This window comes from Miniopterus schreibersii (assembly GCF_964146895.1).
Source record: "Miniopterus schreibersii genome assembly, chromosome: 5".
Lineage (NCBI taxonomy): Eukaryota > Metazoa > Chordata > Mammalia > Chiroptera > Miniopteridae > Miniopterus > Miniopterus schreibersii.
Genome location: NC_138106.1, coordinates 46,980,923 through 46,993,502, shown reverse-complemented (window position 1 = coordinate 46,993,502; position 12,580 = coordinate 46,980,923). Strand labels below are relative to the sequence as shown.

Below are 12,580 nucleotides of genomic sequence, written 5' to 3'. Positions count from 1 at the left end.
GGGCTTTTTGGAGGTCTATGCAGCTCCTGTAATTGAAGCTCCTAAAATTTTGTGGTTGTGTATATGTGTACAATTGACTAGGGCAAAAGTCCGTGGCTTTCAACAGGTTCTCTAGAGGATCATTGACTCCAGAGAGGCTGGGAACCACTGCTATAGAGGCTCTGTTGGCTTCTGCACCCTCTTCCTCCATCAGCAGTGGTTGTGGCTTCAGGGGCAGGGCCTGGGAATGGATTGTGAGGCCTCAGGCAGACTCAGGAAGTTCATGGAAGCTATGAATCAGCGCTAGAAGAGAGTCAGGGGCAAGGTGCCAGAGGTACCAGAGGTCAAGGCAAGGCAGTGGGGCAGACTTAGGAAAGGCCTGAAAAGCTAGAGATAGGACTGCTGAGTGAGGACTGCCCGTGTGATTATGGCACTGATTCCCTGAGTGGGGGCCCAGGTGGAGTGTTGGCACTGCATTGCATTCCTGGCATTCACTCTTGCTGCTCTGAGGCCGGGCTTCTTCCCATTTCCATTCCCTGCTTTCCATGCACCAAGAGTTTGTCTGCTAGAAGTTCAGAGCCCATTTTCCTCTCCTCACACACCCCATCCACCCCAGAAATGCAGAAAGATCACCCCCAGTGCCATAGATCTCAGCCTCCCTGGGCTCTTGCATTCAAAGAGGTTTTTGGATTTGTGCTGAATGGCCTCAATTCAACCCTCCCTGGGATCTGTGGAGTCCTAATTGGGCACCCACAGGAGTGGCCAGCTGTTTCCTTTTTCCACTCTGGAGAGGGTAAAAGGAAATGTATGGACATATAATAAGAATGTTTTGCATTCACTTATTTGAATATTTTTATTAAGAACTTTCCATGTGCAGGCACCATGCTAGATGATGGGAAACAATGTTGAGTTAGATACAGCCCTTTTTCTTAAGGAGAGAATGGTCTCATGTGGAAGTCAGAACAGTGACCAGGCAGTTACCATGCAGCTCTACTGGAGGAGTAGTGGCTGCCTGAGCCATGATGAGTCTGCACAGTAACACGCAGCAGAAGGGTAGTTGGAGACGTGCCAGAGAACTTCAAGGTCAGTCCCTGCTCTTTGAGGGGGGTGAACTGAGGGAGATAGAGGGGGTGACCCCTAGAACGCATCTTTTCTTCTTGGATTTGGTTTTAGAACCTCTTTTGGGTGAGCTTTGGGACAGTGTCCTGTCAAGATGCATGTTCTGTTGGCAATAGCTTCCTGATCTTTTTCAGTCTTTTATGATATTTGCCAGATTCCCCATGACCTATCTTTTCTTGCATTAATCTAAATTTTAATATGGGAAAGAATCATACAAAACAGGAAGGGTAGGGGTTGCAGCAGTAGCAATCACAGTCAGGCATGCAGCATGATGAGAATGGCCAGTGGTATGATGATAAAAAGCACTGGCTTGAGACTAGAAATCTGGGTTCAGAACCTGATTCTACCACTGATAAGACATGGGGCATTTGGCAAGTAACTTGACTTCTCTGAGCCTCTCCTTCTTTATCTGTAAAAGTGGGATAGAGTATCCCTGCCTTAAAGAATTGTGGTGAGGAATGGTGAGAGAATACATATAAAAGTGACTCAGCATATTAAATGGGAGGGGACAATTTGGGAACCTTAGAGGCTCTTCTGAGTCTGGGGTTTATTTTTGCACAGCCCTTCACATTTGAGAGAGCAGGCAAAGAAGAGGCATCTCACACCATCCCTTGGTGTGGAGGGTGAATGTCCCTTTGATTTGTGAATCTGTGTGTGGCTCAGATAATGCAGGTTGGTGTACTTAACATCCATTTCAAAAACTAAAGGATGGAGAGTGAAATACTAAAAATTTCCAGCTTCCCTTGCCACTAGGGCAGAGCATGTGAGACAATTCTGACTACTGATATGTAGACACAAGTCAATGGGAAGATCTCTTCTCAAGTGGAGATAAAGCCATCCAAAAAGAAAGCTGTTTGCCCCTCACCCTTCTTCCTTTCTGGAATGGGTACATGATGCCAGGACGTGTTGCAGTCATCTTGTGACCAGGAGGCAAAAGCCATGTGCAGAGGTGGTGTATCAGGAGGACAGCCACCAATGAAGCAGCCCTAAGCTGCTGGCTCCAGACTCCTTGTTGCTTGAGACAAACAAGCTCCTTAATTGTTTAAGCCATCATAGTTGGGCTTTTTGCTACTCTCAGCCAAACGCAACCCTAACCTTACAGAACTGGGAGGTCTGGGAAGTTTCAACTGAACTTGGGCTCAGAGGGTAGTGGAGACACTGTGGAGCAGGCTATCCTTCGTAGTGTGAAGAAAGTGGCCTTCCTTGACTGCTGGCTGAGCTCCTGGTCACTCCAGCATCTCGGCAGTTTCTAGGGAAGACCAAAACCTTGTGTATGTTTTCTTTTTTGACTGACGTTGCCAGTTTTCAGAACTTTCCTCTTCCTGGAGAAAACACCTTGGGGAAAACAGGAATTTAAAATGCCATCCTCATCAAAAAGCTTTGACAAAGTCCTGGTGTATGGAGGCTCTACTGGGGTCCATACAGGTCGGTGGGTGCGACTTCTGTTTTTTCAAAGCCCCTGGTGGCGGGGAGACATGTAGAGCTGCCTTTGGGAGCTCTGGATCTGGTGGAGGACATCAAACATAAACAAGTGATAGACTTGGAAATGTTTATTCTTTGAGAAGGTTTAACTTTTAAGGATATGCAAATTAATTTGTTATGAATTAAATCCATGCATGCAGCCCAGGGAGTAGCTCTAATTGTGTGGCTCCCCTCTCGGGAAGAAGCAGTTTTTACTAGGGCTGTATATTCTCTTTCGCTAGTTTGGGCCATGGAGCTTTGACCAGTAGCTGCTGGAAATGAGGATCATCCAATCAACAGGCTGGGGCCACAGAAACATTTGTTGTCACATCGTATCACTCTCACCCCTCCCATCTCCTACCTCCCTTTCCTTGCAAGAGAAAACACAGGGGCTTCAGAGCTAGCTCAAGCTGGAAATATGAAATCCCATGTGTTTGACATACTTCATTTACACGGAAGTGATTCAGAAAATTTAAATTAGAAAAAAGTCAGCTTGAAGGTCTAGAATTTTTTCTCTCTGTGTGGAGAGGTGGCAGCCACTCCACCCCACTCCTTTAAAGAGAGTTTGGGTAACACCCACTCCCTCCTTCTCCCTTACCTTTCTTTCAGGCTGCATTTTCAGGGACCCACCTACTCTTCCCCTCTTCACAAGCCTGCCTCCTCCACTTGTGGCGTTTGTTTGTCCCCTCCTGTGATTATCTCTTGCAACAGATACAACTGGGGTCCTTCCCCCATAATTTTACATCACCGCCTTTTCCTCTCTGGTAGAGAGCAAAGTGTCATTCCCTTGACTCCTAAGTCTTCCAGAATCTCTGGATCCCTCTGTGCTACTGCAGTCCTCTGCGGCTGTCCTGCTGCTCATCTTGCTGGCCGTGTCTCATTTCCAGTGTGCTGTGCCAGCTGGCAAGCTGGGCTGGGAGCATTCTCCACCCTCAGCTTTGCTTGTTTCCTTTACTTGCTGACCTGTTCTGGTGGTGGCTCGAGTTCCATGAATGTTTTACTAGCTGGCCCCAGGAACCTTGGTTGCATTACTCTGTGGAAGTTTCTCATCCTTCCTCCTCCTTAGTGCAGAGCTCTGGGGCTGGAGAGATCATTTTGTTTCCCAGAAACCTGGTGTCATCTGTCCTCGAGCCTCCAATTAGCTGAAGCTCAGTGCAGCAGTTTGGGTGCCAACAATCTCCCTGACCGGGGACAGAAGGCTCCTGGGGACGGTGACAGGCTGGCTCATTATCTCGGAGCTGCGCCAGTCTTCGCATTAACCCATTCTTCTGGGCTCTTCATTAGAGCTTCTGGCTGAAATGGGTTCTGTTTGATCATGCCCATTTAGCAGGGCTAGACATGAAGACCAAGGGAAGGAAGGAGGAGGCTTGTTCAAGGTCGTGTAGCGAGCTGAGGGCAGAGCCAAGTGAAAGCCTCTGTCTGGCTCTCTGACCCATGGTGCAGCGATTAGCTCCCTTTGTCATCCTCAGAGGCTGCAAGGCAGTGAGCCTGCTGTCCAGCTGCTGAGGAAGAAGGGAGGTTGGGGCGCCCAGGCGGCAGCATCTGAGTGCTTTGTGCTTTGGCTTAGGATAATGTTCCCGAAGCCAGTGAGAAAGAGAAAATAATAACAGGGTGATAACTAATGACCCTTCCGTGCCAGCAACTGTGATAGGTGCTTTCCGTTCTCCGACAACGGGAACTGTTAGGCATGAGTTCCCCTGTTTTACAGATGAGAATTCTGAAGCTCAGAGATGTTAAGTCGCTTTTCCTCCAAACATATCTAATAAGTGGCAAATGGTCTCTCCCCTTACACTCAGATATGATTCCTCTTCAGAAAACCAGAATCCCCTTCAGACCTTCTGTTGTGTTTTTTCCCTTCCCTGGCTGTACTTGGGTCTGTTGGTCAACCTTACTTAAGTTTCTTTTTAGGATCCTTTCATTGTCATAATTATTGTTTTGCTGTTAGGCTTTTATGAGTCTCTCAGTTCTGGCAAACACACAATCTCTTAGACTCACTGAATCTAAATCTAAATATAGACACCAGAGTCTGTATTTTTAAAATTTGCCTAGCCAAATCTGATATCAGCCAGGTTTGGGAACAACTGCTCAAGGCCACAAATAAAAACACCAATTTCTTTATTTTTCACATGGGGGTTATTTTTCACATGTGGAATGTTAACTTAAAAAGAAAAAAGTGAATGCAGGCTGACTGCCCCTTACCGCTCCCTGAGCTTCTACACTCCTTTCCCCTGATACTGAATCACTGCATGCTCATCTAATTAAGATGCACTTTGATTCCAGAGGTAAATCATGTGCAGTTGATCAAAGAAAATATTCCAGTCGTTTATCTTTGGCTTCGGAATGCAGCATGTGATTTCATCTTCTGCTTTGGATTATCTGTGCCACCGCCTTAATGTGCTAACTGCACATTCTTTTTCTTTTTAAAAAAATAATTCCTGTTTCAGAATTTACCTCAAGGGAATTGTAATGCTTCTTTTATCACTTAGTTTAAAACTAAACCTCGAAGATCTTACTTTCCATAGCAGTTCTCTACATTGCCCCACAATTTAACTGCCCACCTAAAACTAGCATTCTTCCTAATTGTTTCATATCAACCGGCTTGTTAGGAGAACTCTTTATGGAAGTCAGAAGCTTGGCTAAGGGAGACATAGTTCTTCTCATTCCTTTGTGGCTTTGTAACATTTGCCTTTACTTCTGTAAGTTTTTGTTTGAAGTCTGCATCCAGATGCTCTTTCTTTCTACTTCTTTTTCCTGAAACTGCAACAAAACACAGTGTTGTCTTGCCATATGGGTTCACATAGAAAGGTGTGGCTAGTGATATGCTGGTAAATGTTTCCAAGGAGGATTAAAAAGCCTGAGGGTAGCCTTTGTAGCGTTTGCCCATTTCCATTGTGTAAATACTCCTATCAGTGGCAGATTTCAAGCTACCAACCTGTTCGACAACCAGCTCGCAAAAATCCTGAAAATTACAGTTGTCTCTTGGGAGCTGAACAAACAAGCTCCCGCACACCACTGGTTGTAGTTAGCTGTTTAAGGGAGGATTCCAATCAGTTATGGTGTTCTACACAAATGAAAATCATTCTTACAGTCTTGTTTACCGGTTGTCTGATGTTCGGCAAGTCCTTTGACTTTTGTGAGCCTCAGTTTCCACATGTGTGAAATGCAGATAGTATCTATCTCAAGAAAGAATGAAGAGAATTTAATGAGGTAATTACTACAATGGGCCTGGCGTATGTTAGGTGTGAAGCGAATGGTTATTCCCCTCTCCAACCTGATGGAGACACAAAGCTGAGAACAGTGGAAGATTTTGAAGTTTGGGTGCCATCTAAATGAAGAGAAATCACCTGCTGATGGCTGGAGATGCAGCTGGAGTTATGCTGAGTAAGAGACAAGGCCGGGGATTTAGGTCTGGGAATCAGTGATAGCACCTTGTATTCATACTCCTCTCTAAAATGTACCCGGTACTTTTACACGTGTTTGTCAGAGGCATGGAAGTGGGTAAGCTCTTTTATTTTTATTTATTTATTTTTATTGGATTTATTGGGGCTACACTGTTTAATAAAATTATATAGGTTACAGGTGTATAATACAGGTGTATAATACAGCATGAGTATATTGTATTGTGTGTTCACCACCCCAAGTCATGTCTCTTTCCATCACCATTTATCCCCCCTTTACCTTCGCCTGCCCCCCACCCCCATCCCCCTCTGGCGATGACCGTACTATTGTCTGCCCTGGGTGAGCTCCTTTAGATAGAAAGAAAGGAGAGCCTGGCTCACTACTGGCAGCTGGTATCTAAGTCCTTTCCTCCCCACTGTGTTTGTTGTTTTCCTTCTCTTTGAAGTTCTCTCACAGGTTTTGTACCCAGCTCAGTCACATATTCCTTACTGCTTTTAAAAGAGACCATGTCTACCCTTTACAGAATACATTAACACTTGGTATAAGATTTTGGATGGAGATGGAAAGTAATTTCTTCAGTCTCTATAGTTTGCCACACTGATAGTTCACAAAAAATCCTATCAACAGTGTCAGCATTTTCTGCTTATTCGTCATCTAGGTTGACTGCTGTAATCACCTGCAAATATCAAGGGTAATGCAATAGAAGCTTATTCCTTGCTCATGTCACGGGTGACAACCAAGACCCAAGCTCCTTCCATTCCTTGACTCTGCTATCCTGTAGGATCTTGGAGTCTTCTACTGGAACCTCTGCACCCAGTGCTTGAGGAGGGGGAGAGAGAGAGTGTGGAGGACACACATGTGGGATGATTTCATGGGCTGGCTCTGGAAGTGGCATATCACACTTCTCTCCACATTCCATTGGCTAGAGCTCAGTCACATGGCTGCTCCTAATTGCACGGGAGGCTAGGAAATGTGAGTTGTGTCCCTAAGAAGAAGAGGGAAAGTCTTGGTGAGCATCTGGCCAGTCTCTGGCCCATTCTTACATGACTTGGCAGAAATAGTCGCCACCGTGTATATAGGTTAATCCAGGTGACCACAGACTTCTTGTGCTTAATCCCCAGGGTTTTCTGGGTAATGTGACACATTGAGAAGTCCAACCCCATTCCCACACTCAGACAGAGATTTCATCTAAGTTGGATTTACAGTTGTTGAATTTACTGTTTCATGAGTTCTCTGAACTTTCCAGGACTTGAGTGTTTTGCTGACTGTACCAGCTGGTTTCAAGTTAGCACTTGAAGCTGGTAATAATATTTGCTGTTGTGTTTATAATTACCACTCCTTTAATAGTCAGTGGGGTGGGGAGTTTCTTGGGACTTTTTAACTTAGCTACTTGTTTTCTAAAATTCTCCAGTCTTTTATGGGATATTTTAGTCACTTGCCTACATGAAGAAAACGGACTTCCCACCTCAAAACAAGATTGGCATTGGCACTTTTGAAGGGGGTGGCAGAATGTCTGGCTGGGAGCTCAGGGATTGTAGCTGGCCTGAAATAGGCGAACGGTCAGCAGTGAAATACATGGGATCCAATGGAGCATCACAAAAGCAAGTTTTCTTCAGGCCAGTGTTACCAGCCAAGGTTGGGGAGGGAGATTTGGGCAGTCCTGGGGTGGGGGTGTGTGTCCGGAGTCTGTAAGAGGTGGGAGACACTGGGCCAAGTCAGTCAGTGGTCCTACACTGGGGACCATCAACCCATTCCTGGCAGTCCACCCCCAGGCAGTGACTTGGAGGCACAAGGACTAAGACATCCTTCCCTCTAGCCTCTGGAGTCTAGTCTCTGCCAGGAGAGGAGCATGGAAAGGGATGAGAAAGACCCTGAATAGTCAGGTGGGGTTTTAGGTCACAATTCTAGCTGCAGAATACAAACTGTAGCACTCAGCAGGAAACTGAGGCAGAAGCTCAGCAGTCTGGCTGTCCTGTGACTTCATAGAAACTCAGGGGCTGGGTCCTCATCCCAGGCATGCCAAATATTGTGTCTGGGATGCACCAAACACAGCTAGATCCCCACCTAAAGGGATTGATGCTCAATATGCCTTGACTTAGGTGACTCAGGAACTCGATGAGACAGATCCATATGGTAGGAGTATTTGTGCACAGGCTTTGGAATGGGGTAAACCTGAGTTCATATCTGGACTTCATCATTTCCTAGCTCTGTGGCCTTGGGTAAATTATTTGATTTCTCTCATCTTTAGTTTTTCAGCCATAAAATGTGGAAAATAATATGTACCTCATAGGGGTAGTTGTGAGAATTAAACAACATAAAATATATAAGGTATTTAGGGAGGCTGCACCTAGGTAGGAACCTTTAATTAGCGAGGGCAAACATCTCCTACAAAGCTCGCAAAAGCAGCAAGAATAATAATAGCCAGGCAGCCTTGCAAAGGCAGGAAGTGAAATTTGGGCTCTTATGATGCTTGATTTACAAAGCCCTTAGTATTTTTGTTTTTGTTTTAGTTGTGTGTTTTTAATCCTCACCCTAGGATATGTTTTTTAAAAATTGATTTTTAGGGAGAGAGGAAGGGGGGGGGAGAGAGAGAGAGAAACATTGATGCAAGAGAGAAACATCAGTCGGTTGCCTCCCATACACACCCCTACTGGGGATCGAACCCGCAACCTTTTGGTATACGGGACGATGCTCCAACCAACTAAGCCACCAGGCCAAGGCTACTAAGCCTGTGTTTTGTGAAGTAAGCTGTCACCAGGGGGGTCTGTGGTGCCTCAGTTATCCTTGCTAATGTCACCAGCTAGCCTTCCCACAGTGTTGTTAAACTGTGGGGCTGGGCACGTGTTCCCCTCCCCCTCTTCCCTGCCAGTTAGGTGTGTTTAAAATAGAAACTAGGACTATTCAGTCAGCCCACATCCTGACTACTTAGCTTCTTTGGCATTTTTACTTCCCAGCTTAAGGGGCCCGCCCTTTGTCCTGGAAGCCCACAATATGATTATCACGCATTGTCTTCCAACACGCATGTAACTAGAAGCACAAAAAGATCCCTATAAGGGTAGAAAAGGGCCTTTCCTGTACTGGCACTCAGCCCCTAATGGTTGGAAGGTTGAACATAAATTGCTTTGACCTTGAGCTTCAAGTGACTGTGAAGTCTTGAGGGCTGCCTACACCTTGGAAAGGGGTTGGCCTTCACTATTTAAGATAAGCAGGATGAATTACGAAAGGAAAGGGACTCCTTCATGAAGTTTGATTTTTTTTTAAAGGCCTTACACAAAAGTTAAAAAAAAAAAAAAGGGCAGGTAACTGGATTAAAACCAGCAGGAGGCCAGGTTTTGAACAGGAATGATAGAGGAGGGTTTTGGTTTTCTGCTTGGAAAAGCCAGTCTGTTGTTAAGGGGAATGGAGAAGCTAAGGATACAGGTCTGTAATTCTGCTTCCACTGTCTTCAGCCAAGAGAATGTACTTCAAATTGTATAATGCAAAATAGGTTATTCATATAAGAACTGATGGCCAAATAACATACATGCATATATGCATAACCCTTGGACACAGACAATAGTATGGGGAAGGCCTCGGGTGGGGAGTTGGTTGGAGATCAAAAAGGGAGAAAATGGGAGACATCTATAATACTGTCAACAATAAATTAAGAAAATAAAAAATATATAAAGAAAAGGAAAAAAAAGAACTGATGGTCAAGAAGCTTATATGATAGTAAAAGAACCAAGCTACTTCAGTAGTCATAGCCATAACTGGCATCGATTGTCCACCTACTCTGTGCCATAAGGACTTTATATGGCTTTCTCTTAATGGGGTTGATGTTATTGGCCTCTTTATATATGAATCCACAAGATCCAGAGAAATTGAGCATACTGGGTTTCTAGAGGTAGGAGGATTGGAACTTGTCTGTCCACCTCCCCACACTGCTTTGAGAATGGTTCTGTGTCTCAGGCCTGAAAGAGCTGTATCCTGGGATGCTGAAGGAACTTGCCTATGTGATCACAGGGAAATCATTAAGAATTTATTGAGTGCAGATAGGAAAATGCCTAGAACTTGAAGAGACAGGAATAGGCAGATTCAGGAAACTATAGACTTGCGAGTTTGATCTTATTACCTGGCAAAATTCTAAAATTCTAGCTTTTGCACTAATTGGCTGTGTAACCTTGGGCAAATGATATAACCCCTTTGGGCTTTAGTTTCTTTGTCTGTAAAATATGTGCTTGTATTACCCTTATCTCTAAGGCCCCCTCTAGCTCAAAGTATTTCATCCTATAAGTTCTTTTAAAGTATTCTGACAGTGTGAGTGTTTCAGCCCTGTCTGTGTCAGAGAACTCATTTTTGCTTTGTGTCAGATGCTCCAGCCTTTCTGCAAAGGGTGAAGAGTTAAGAAGATGTAGTTTGGAGTGAAACAGTGGTAGGTTCAAATCTCACCTGTTTTACCTACTAGTTAAATGACATTAAGCAAGTTCTGTAAACCCTCTGTACCTCAAGTTTCTCCCCTATAAAATGCTGATCTTTCACACATTTCTATTTGTTTCTCAGGTTGTTTTAGAATTAAATGAAATAATATAATATATATAAAATACTAGCCTCGGTGCCTAGTATAAAACAAGTGCCAAGGAAATGCTAGTTCCCATGTTTCATTGATTCTAAGAGGTCCCTTTACTCCACATTTTGCTGTCTCTGAAACCAGGGTGCATTTTATAGTTTCTGGTATGTAGTAGTTTAATTACAACAGTTTGTTCTTTCTTACTGTACACAAGCGAGTGATTCATTTTACCATTCATTAAATATGGTATTTCCCCAGCATGATTCTCACCCTGGAGGTTCTCATTTTTCCTCTGGGATGACCCCTTCTCTAACTTCTTGTCAGCTATTATCTCTTCCACAGCAAAGCAGAATTAGGGAATGAAACAGCTGGAGAGGGGACAGCCTCAGTCATCATTTTGCCTGGCTTGTTCATTTTACTGGTACTTGTGTTGAAAATGAAGGCCAGAAAGGGGAAGAGACTTTGGAAAAGTCAAAGGGGAACTCAGGTCTTCAGATTTCTAGTCTAGTGGTGTTTCCCAGGTCAGGTAAGTTGTTAGCCTGATACAATACCACAGCTATGACTCAGTGGCTCTTTACATGCCTGGGCCCCAGTTGGATGGTGAACACATCCAAATCTACATATGGATTTTCAAAAAATTATATTTTTATTGCTTTTTAGAGAGGAAAGGAGAGGGAGAGAGAGATAGAAACATCGATGAGAGAGAAATATCCATCAGCTGCCTCCTGCATGCCCTCTATGGGGGAAGGAGCCCGCAACCCAGGCATGTCCCCTTACCAGGTTGGCTACCTCTTAGTGCATGGGATGACGCTCACCCAACTGAGCCACATTGGCAGGGCCAAATCTACATCTGGATTTTGATGGATTTTAATCCTAGAGTCCCGAAGCTGGAATGATTAGGTTGTTGGCTACTCTTCCCATTTGCACAAACACAGAATCATAAAATTTTAGAGCTGAACAGAATAATTTTTCCCATGGGAACTATAATGTCCTCACTCTTACAGTAGTCTGAATTTGCAAGGCATGCTCTCCGGAGGCAGCTTATTTCTTCCCAGCTATGTGTCTTCAGTTCCAGGACCTGACAGCGTGTGGATGAGTGTATCTTCAATTGTCAATTATTTCTACAATTTGGCTGCTTCCATGTTTGTGTAGCTGAGCCTGGTGACAAATCAGTCACGCAGTTTGGACACCATCTATTCATTAATTCATTCACTTACTCCATCACCTAACACTTACTGGGCACCTGCTATCTGCTAGTTACAAGGTAGGCAGATAATCTGTTAATTCTCATAATATCCCTATGAAGTTCATGTTAGGTTTTGCAGATGGGAAAACTGAGGAAAAGTGATGCTCAGCAACATATTTTTGAGTTGGATATTGATGAATACTTTGTGTGAAAAACAGTCTAGGGTATTCCAAAAGCGGGAGAGAACCTTATTGTTTTAAGAAAAATGTCTTAAAATTGAAATAGCAATATGAATTATTTTATACCATAGGGGCGAACAACTACAAAATTATACCCATAGCCTATAGACAAGAAATCGAATATTCATTGAGTGGCTTATGAACTCCAAACGTTAATTGCATCAGTCATTCTTAATTGAGCCGATAGATCTCAGAATAGTTCTCTTCCTTGTCTCATGTGTAGATTATACTTCAGTGTTGAAAATATCCCGAGGGCCTGGTCTTTTTCTGGCCTCTGTAAACAGCTAATTTCTCTCCCCTTTGGTTTCATTTTAATGAATGATACTTTATATTTAAAGGGATGTCTTTATTGGAGGTTTTCCATCCAGAAATTTCTAAAACTCATTTTTTATTAGCAGCAATTTTCTTAACCAGGCTATACTTAAAATTTCGAATAGAGCAGAGCAAGTCAAACCTGTTTGCTAAGGGGCTTTTTTCATGACACAATGTTTACCCAGCCTTTTGAGTGACTTCTCGCCTTGCCGTGTGTTAGACTGTGGACATCAAAAGCCATGGGGCAGGTTGGCTTCTTGCTATAGTGCGGCGGTCTGCTTTCTAGTGTGACCATTCAGCTTTTTGTTGCCTTGATAGAGAGTGATTGGACACGACAAA

At 44.0% G+C, this 12,580-nt stretch overlaps 1 protein-coding gene across 16 annotated transcripts in view; it reads left to right on the top strand.

Annotated features, from left to right (window-relative positions):
• Positions 1 to 12,580, top strand: part of KALRN (kalirin RhoGEF kinase) — a gene marked incomplete at its 3' end in the record, with an annotated part of 571,907 nt that overhangs the window by 148,276 nt on the left and 411,051 nt on the right. The gene's annotated exons all lie outside the window — the stretch shown is intronic.